The sequence below is a fragment of the Leucopleurus acutus genome (assembly GCF_964270905.1).
Source record: "Leucopleurus acutus genome assembly, chromosome: 1".
Taxonomy (NCBI): domain Eukaryota; kingdom Metazoa; phylum Chordata; class Mammalia; order Artiodactyla; family Delphinidae; genus Leucopleurus; species Leucopleurus acutus.
Genome location: NC_139142.1, coordinates 139256118 through 139264336, shown reverse-complemented (window position 1 = coordinate 139264336; position 8219 = coordinate 139256118).

Below are 8219 nucleotides of genomic sequence, written 5' to 3'. Positions count from 1 at the left end.
AACCTCCCCACGCTGGGGTGTGCATCCCTTCCCATGTTTAACAAATACCACCTCCCACCTATAGGGACAGGTCTGTCCCACAAGGATCTCCACACCAACCCAACTCCCCAGGAGTTCGTTTAAACCAAGGCTTAGTTATTCCATCCAGAATGGCTCGGCCAAATCGTGCAAGCTGTATGTGGGCTCTGCAAGTCCTCCAGAGCCAGGTAGGCTGTGGGGTATGTGGGAACCCCATACCTGGTCCTATTTAAGGTCTTCCACCAAAACGTGGCCTGAAAATGGACCTCCTTACCCTCCATCAGTGAACGACAGCAGTACGTTAAATCTCCTATTACGAGAGTGAATTTGTCTATTTTTTCCTTGTAGCTCTGTTGCTCTATGTAAGTTGAAGTTAAGTGCATACAAATTTTAAACTTCCTGGTAAATTGGACTTGTTGATATGAAGTGCCCTTGTTTATTTCTAGAAACACTTTTGCTTTCAAGTCTACTGTATCTGTTATCATATAATTTCCTTTGGGTTTATATTTGCACAGTGTATCTTTTCAAATTCTTTTACTTTCAACCTTTTTGTACCATTACGTTTTATTTTTTTAATAAATTTTTAAAAATTAAGAAAAAAAGATGGGGCTTCCCTGGTGGCGCAGTGGTTGAGAGTCCGCCTGCCAATGTGGGGGACACAGGTTCGTGCCCCGGTCCGGGAAGATCCCACATGCCGCGGAGCGGCTGGGCCCGTGAGCCATGGCCGCTGAGCCTGCGCGTCCGGAGCCTGTGCTCCGCAACGGGAGAGGCCACAACAGTGAGAGGCCCGCGTACCGCAAAAAAAAAAAAAGAAAAGAAAAGAAATGAAAAGAAAAAAGAAAATGGACCTCTTTATTTTTCAAATACCCATGGACTAAGAGTTGGTGCGCACACACACCCCTCCCAATGACAAACATTAATTCACAGGATAACATAGAGTAACTTTAGACCCATAAGGAGAAAAGAAAAACTTGTTTTCCCCTAACTTCCTGTACTTTGCAAGGCTGCCCCCTTGAAATTTTACTTTACATTCTTTTGGGGACCGGAATATGCTTCTATGCTCAACTCTTCCCCCACCCATTCTTCTTTCAAATTGTACTCCCTTAGTCTGGCCCAGAATAAGAAAAGGGGCCTACTGGTCATATACCTTTTAATAGTAGCTTGTGGAGCTTCTCAAAGATCACCCCTAGAAACTTGGGAAATATTCCTTGTAATATGAGAGACAGATGAAACTCTTAGATGATGGGGGCCTGCTGCTCCCAATTCCTCTCTGAGTTGGGGGCAAGTGAGGAAGGCATGTGTATGTAAGGGAGAAATTCTCCCAGTTATAATAGCAATAAAAAGGGTGATGCCTGACCCATGCTTACCAATTTTTATAGCATCTCTCAATCCTGACTGCGCATTAGAATCACCTGGAGAGCTTTCAAAATACCAATGCCTCACCCCTGAACTATTAAATCAGAATCTCTGGGAATGAGGTCTGGGCATCACTGTTTGTCAAAGCCTGTAGGTGATTCTGATGTGCAGCAGGGCTGAGAACCACTGATGTGTAGGGATGGGAAATTATCACAGCTGGAAGAGGTCACGTTTTGTTGTGCCTGAAATGAATTCTGCAGCCCCAGGCAGCCTTGTTCCATCAGGCTCCTTTGGGCATCCAAGATTCTCAGTGAAATTTCAAATAGAGTAGAGAGTGAGGTATCGGGTTCCTACGATGCAGCTGTTACGGAGGGTCTGGAATGACGGTTATCATCCACCCCAGTGGAAGTTTCCCACCACATACGCAGACTCTTATTTTTAATGTAAAGAGATGACTGCAGTTACCATACAGCGCCTCATAGAGAGTGGACTCTCAACAAATACAGTACTTGTTGTAATAACTCGTTATTTAAACAGAGCATAAATGGGCAGTTACCCTCTTCTACCACGAGATGGCGACCTACGAAAGATCACTGTAGAACAATGTTTCAACTCTGCCAAAACAGAAAGGGATGAATAGCAGAACCTAGAGATAAAAAACGGAGCATAGGTGTGGGCATACTGGGGGGGGGGGGGGGGGGGGGGGGGGGGGGGGAGGCTTTTGTTTTTGGTTCTTTATCCTTTTAGATAAGCAGATCAACAAAATTCAAGGTGGTTTAAAAAAAGTGAGAACGCAATAGATTCACAGGACTCATCTCCTAAGAGGCTGAGCTCCTTGGTTGACATCTATGTGCTTCGTGGCATCTCAGGAAGGTAGGCCAGGGCTGAGTACTAAGCTACTTTACGTATAAGGTCAGTAAGTGGCCCCAGTTCGGTTGCTCTGCCAATACATCCTCTTCCAGGAAACATGTTTCCAAGTCACCCTGGTCCCTAGATCTCCTCACCCACCCACCTGGGGAGTTTCAGGGAAAGAACTAATCTGCGGAAACAGATACAATCAGTTATACATCAATTAATACAACCTCTGGACAAGCGCCTTTTAATCAAGCTGGCCTTGGCACCAGGGAAGGTTGGTGGGATTTCTTGTCTACATGCTGGTCCTCGGAGAGGCAGTGGAGTGGCATCTCATGAGCAGTGTTTGATTGATAGGCTGAGATCTAGGTCCTAGTGTCTAAAGAGCATGTATACTCCAGGCGACGGGAGGCTCCACCGTGCCTTGGCTGCGTGCTGCCTCGTGGGACACTGGGCTCCAGGCGGTCAATCACTGCCAGAGAGGTAGGGCTCCCTACCTGGCCATCTGCTCCGGCAGTACCCACGCTGTCCATAAAGCCAGTCACTTGACCCTGGAGGGGAGAGGAGGCAGACAGCACACCACGGGGATGGCCTGCTGGCGACTAAAATCTTTGTACTGCTGGATACTGCTGAAGAGGAAATCGTAAATTCACAGTCTTCAGGGCATCGGGGCCACCCTTTGACATGTCTCTAGAAAGTATCCTGTCCCTTCCCTGCGATGGCTATTCCAGATCTTCACCACTACTCTCTAATTCCACCCTTACTTCAACTCCCCTGTCAGTAGATGGCTTTGCCTCCTGGTTCCCAGAGAAAATTGAGATCGTGCAGCATGAAATTCCTCAACTTCCAGCTTCCCTCCTACAGATGTGTTTATGTCTGCACCCCTACATCCCCCCACCGACGTCGGAGAGCAGAGGTGTCCGGCTCGTATGGAAACCAGAAGCTCTTCACCTGTGTCCTGATTCCAGAGCCTTCGATCCCTCCCAGGGTTCTCTGGGTCTTTGCTCCACCAACTTTCACGTCTCTCTGTCTTTCTGGCTCTTTCCATGTGCAAGCTCCCCCATCATCAAAAAATGAAACAGAACAAAACCAAACCTGTAGGAGCCCATCCTCCAGCCTGTCTCTGTTCCCTCACACCTAAGTGCTCAGCTTCAGACGGGGGACAGGTGTAGAGACACAGCTGGGTGAGGGAGGAGGGGAAGCCCCTTCCCCTCCTCTCCCCACCCTACCAGTGGTCTGTTACCACTCAGCAGTGGAGCAGTGAAAGTAGACGCAGGACCCCAGCAGCAGCACTGCTGTATAAAGTGACAGTGACCTTGAGGTTGAGCTGCTGACATCCGAGCTGGCATCAGAGGCTTCTGCAGGCTGCCGAGACTGTGCGCAGTGGGCCCCTGTCCTAGGTTGCCCTGGGCCTCACCTCCCGCCAAATCGTGCCTTCTGTCTCCAAGACCAAGGCCAGAGTGGACACAAGCCAGGCAAGAAGCCTGTCCTGTCTGAGGATCAAATGGAGGCAGGAGTGGCAGCAGAAATAGCACTGAGGGGTGGACATGCTCCGGGCCGAGGTCAGAGTGGGCAGCCAATGGGCACGTGCAGCCTGTGGAGGAAACATTGCGAGGGGGGACTTGGACTAATGTTCATGTCACCCTCCATGTTCAAAGAGCAGAGAACCGCCATGCTCAGAGTCCCGTCTGGGAAGTCTTCCAGACAGGCCTGGTGTCACAGGCACGCCTCTCCCTCGGGCTGAGTACGACGTCCCTCTCTTGCAGATGCTGTTGCTGAGCACTGACTCAAAAGCCTCCTGGATGCCGACTCTTCAATTGTCCCAATCATTACAACAAAAACAGCATTGTCTGAGCTCATCCTATGTGCCCAGCAATATGCTAAATATTCTGCATACCTTATCTCAGTTCACTTAATCATCCCCAACTCCATGAAGTTTTATTATCTCCATCTCACACAAGAGGAAACTAAGACTCAAAGAAGTCATCACCCAAGTTTATGTACGGAACTAGTGAGCGCTGAAGCCAGAATTTGAGCCCCAGTCTGTTTGACTCCGTGCCCTCTTGATTCTACGGCCCAAATGGCTGTAACAAGTATGAGTTTGTTCCAACAACTCAGGGGCAAGAAGAGTCGTATGCTAATTGGCAAGGTCTCATTGGCCAGGGTCAGCAAGAGGGCCGATACCAGCCCTGGTCTTAGCCCATTTTCTCTAAAAAACAAGAGGCAAAGCTTATATTTGTAAAGCTTTATGGGGAGGGGAGTTAATCCCACGGCTGAGACTGAGAGAAAGAGGAAGTGGGGCAGACAAAGAGCAGAATAAATGCAAAGTGGTCCATTATGGAGCTGGCTGTGGCGCCACAGGAATTAAAAGGACGGTTCAGCCATGCTGGATGTTTCCAGGAGACCACATGAAACCACGGCGCTGTGGAACGGTCTGTTGGGGAGAAGAGTTAGGAATCTCTCGGTTGCTTCCTCCCTGTTGTGGGTCTCTCTCTGGTCAAAATTCACCCTGTGGGGCATTAACTCTCTTGTACTTACGCGTTGTGTAGCTGGGCCCTCTGGGCAGCTATGGGGCCAAATTCAGTGGGTCCAGGTCAGGATGGACATGGGTCCGGGGGCTGTTTCAGCTCCTCCCATCACAGGGGACATAATAAAGGTCATGCCCAAACCCAGGGCTCACTCCGCGGTGGCTGAGGCAGCCTGCTCTGTTAGGAGGTGGGTGACAGCCTCAGTAGAGCCTCTCCACTGAGCAGGGCCAGGAAAAGAGCTTGGTGGGAGGCCAGTGGGCTCGAGCACATTTGCTTTCCATTTCCTTTAATACTAAGTCCAGGTTCCTTAGCATGGCATCCAAGACCCTCCACGGGGAGGCCTTAGCCGATTTTTCCAAGCTAGCCCACTGCACCTCCATTCACACCCCCGTTCAGGGCCACCATCAGCCCATGAAGCACCTACATATGAATGAGAAAAAGGTACCTCTCTGGGTGGTCACAGCCCTATGGCTCTGGCTTTGGCTGGCAGAACGATGCTTGAGTGTAAATTAGAAAAGTAAAACACTCTTTTCCTGGTCACAGCTCACCCCAAAGTGTACAGCTGGATTTTAATGTGCCCTTTAGCCACCATGCATGGAGGCTTGGCCAATCACATTAAATCCCAGATGAGGAAACAGACCTACAGAGGCAGAGACCCTCGCCCAGAGTCACAGAGACCCAGACACAGGGCTCAGTTTCCGACCTGAATTCAGCTGCTGCCTCCTACTTCACCCCAAGGCCCAGTGGGCAGCTTTGAGATTACTCCTCCCCCGGCCCACTTAGAAATAATTCTTTTGTGGAATTTCCCAGGGGTGTCTGGCATTGATCCCATGTCTGACCTGTTCTAGTGCCCACAGCTATGAGAAAAGGGCTGTACCCCAGCTTTCTCTCTCCCCACCCCACCCCATGACCTCCAGAGAATCAGCCCCTGGGGCCTGTGCTAATGACCTCATGGAGGACTTCCTGTTTTTATATTCTTTCCTCCTCTGCTTGTTTTTTCTACTTTGTTGTTCTTTGATCATTTTTAGTTCTCCTCCCCTAGCCCATCCTGCAAAAATGAAACTTTATTTTCTGTGATTATTTTAAATCCATGTTTAGCCAAGGAGATGTTATACTTCTCTTTTTTCCCATTTGGGGAATTGGAGTCGAGGGTACTCTCTCCCCACTCTGTTTCTCCCTCCTCATTCCCCATGGTTTATTTCCCAAATGATAGTCTGCAGGTTCCACAGCTCAGGAGAAGCAAATTCAAAAGCTCTGTCTGCAAGTACCATGTGAATTCAGGATTCTGTCTCTAATAGAGATCTCCCCTCTATTGGACGCTATAGTAGGCAGAAGGGACGAGATCTGCCAGCTTCCCCACTGGGATATTCGCAGCTCCAGGAAACAAAAGACAGAGCCCCTCCTTCAAAAGCACACGGACTCTCCATTTCTTCCAAGATCAAGTACAAATTCCTTAGCATGCATCAGAGAGCCTCCAAAGGGTGGGTGGTCCAGGGTAGCTTTCCACCCTAGTTCACTGTTACTGCATCTGCTTTTCCCTCCCTCCACCCTATTTCCTCTATTCCAGCCACGCTAATCTTCTTATCTTTCCTGGAAACACTGTGCTCCTTCCTACCTCCCTACTTTCACACTTGCTGTTCCTCTGCCTGGAATTCTGTTCCCTTTCTTCCTTGGGAACTCTTATTCACCCTTCAAAGCCTAACTCAAATGTCACTTTCTCAAGGCTGCCTTAACCAAGTCCTCCAAGCTGAATTTGTTACCCCTTCCTCTGTGTTCCTTTGGCTCTTTTTTCCTAAGAGTAAATAAAAATGTATTATAAGAGTAAATATAAATTTCCATAACTTCATTTATATGCTCTCTTTGGTGGTATTTGATTCATTTGACCATATCCTTTTTGTATTGTTCTAGTTTCCTCCTCTCCTTCATTGAATTAGTCCTGTGTATTTATTTGCTTATAAGTCTCTGAGATAAACGTTTCTCTTTCTCCTATTCTGTGTGTGCACATGAATGTGTGTGTGTGTGTGTGTCTGTATGAACGTTTTGCTAATTATAGTGCTGAAATATGATTTATGCAAAAGGGCCTGTGGGGCAAGGCCCCTGTGGGAAGGTGTGAACTGCAGAGGTTGGTCACTCACAACATTGATCTCTCACAGGAGGTTGTGGCCCATTTAATGGGAAGCCAGAACCTGGGGCAGGTGGGAAAAGAAATGCTTGTGTCTTCAGGGCAGTGCTTATCAAAATAGAGCTTATGAATCAGCCATATCAGAATCACCTGGGAATAGAGGTCGGGAGATGGGACTTGTTAAATATTCGGACTCTGGGGCCCAAATTCAAGCTTTTTGAATCCAACTCTCTGGGGGTAGTTCCCAGGAATCTGCATTTTAATAAACTACCGGGAGGGTTTTTTGCACCAGTGTTTGAGAACCACTGACCCGGGTGCTTTGGGAGCTGGGGTTCATGCCACTGAAACTGTGCTCGTCAAGGTCGCTAGTTGTCACACCTCCTGAATGTCCGATCTACTGGCTGCTTTCAGGCCTCTTCATATGCTCCCTGCTGGCTTGGGACTCAGGGAAGCATTGCCTCTTTTTTGAAACTCTTCACTCCCTCACGCTCTGTGACGCCCCCCGTTCCTGGTTCATATCCTAACTCCTTAATCATTTTTTCCCATACTCCCCACCAGGCTCCTCTTTCTCCAAATGCCCCCTCACTCTTGGGGCCTCTCCCAGGTCCTGACCTCAGCCCTGTCCTTGACATTCCACACCACACCTATGGCTTCCACCACTGCTTGTGGACGCTGATGGTGTCTAAGTTCATGTTTCCAGCACAGACGCTCTCCTTGGCCTCTGTCCTGTACACACACCTCCCTACGGGAGCTTCCACGGGGATGGTCCCAGGCCTCCTAAATTGTGCATTTCTAAAACTTCTCTGTGTATCTTCCTCCTATATTTCCTATCTTTGTGGACACTGAACTGGTCACCTGAGGGTCATCCTACCCCTGACACTTACTAGCTGTGTCACCTTGGACAAGTTACTTATTTTTCTGTGCCTCCTCACCTGAAATACGGACATCATGACAGATCGTGTCTTTCTGGATTGTGAGTATTAAGTGAATTCGTGCATAGAAAGGGCTTAGAATAGTACCTGGCATGGTTCATGTGCTCAATAAACACTGGCTATTAATAATAATAATGATGACACTAATAATGCTTAGTAGTTAACCATCATTTTTATTACCCTGGTCTCCTCACTACCTGCCCACTAGGCAGTCACCTGCTATTTTCTCTCTTTAACACTCTCTTCCTCTGATATCTGCCCCATCTTCCCTATCACCTCTGCTCAGTCTTGGTCAGAGTATCTTCATGTCTTCCCTGGACTTGTCTAAGACTGGTCTCCCACCTGGATTCCTGTCTCCTTTCTCACCTTTGTGACTCCTTGAAGGGCCCACACCTTGTTCCTCTTTGTGTC